The sequence below is a fragment of the Nannospalax galili genome, unplaced genomic scaffold (genome assembly GCF_000622305.1).
Source record: "Nannospalax galili isolate Female #2095 unplaced genomic scaffold, S.galili_v1.0 scaffold1920, whole genome shotgun sequence".
Classification (NCBI taxonomy): domain Eukaryota; kingdom Metazoa; phylum Chordata; class Mammalia; order Rodentia; family Spalacidae; genus Nannospalax; species Nannospalax galili.
In genome coordinates, this window is record NW_008345683.1 from 89,238 (window position 1) to 89,633 (window position 396).

The following is a 396-nucleotide window of genomic DNA, read 5'->3' on the forward strand; positions in this document are numbered from 1 at the left end:
TAACAACTCAAAAGAAGGTATCTCCTATCTGGCATTGTTGCTTGTTATGCAGCCTTTAGCTATGCATATGGACTCTTAAAAAATTATATTGGCCCCTTTAATCTTTGGTTATAATTTCCTTGGGTGAGTTTAATGCCATACAGTTGGCCCAGATCAACCAGTTTATTTTTATTCTCTAGGCCATTTGAGGATCTGTTCCTCAGGGGTCACATGGGCTTGGGAGGAGCCCCTGGCTCCTTTCTTTTACCAGTTTCACCTGTGTGAAGATAAGTCAAAGGTCCTCCTTGACCATGCCTGGCTTCACTTGGAAACATGGAGGAAATGATTCCTCTGTGTTGACCCTCCACTTTATAGACTGGACACTGGTTCAAGTCCATCTGGTGGGGTCTCCTCCGC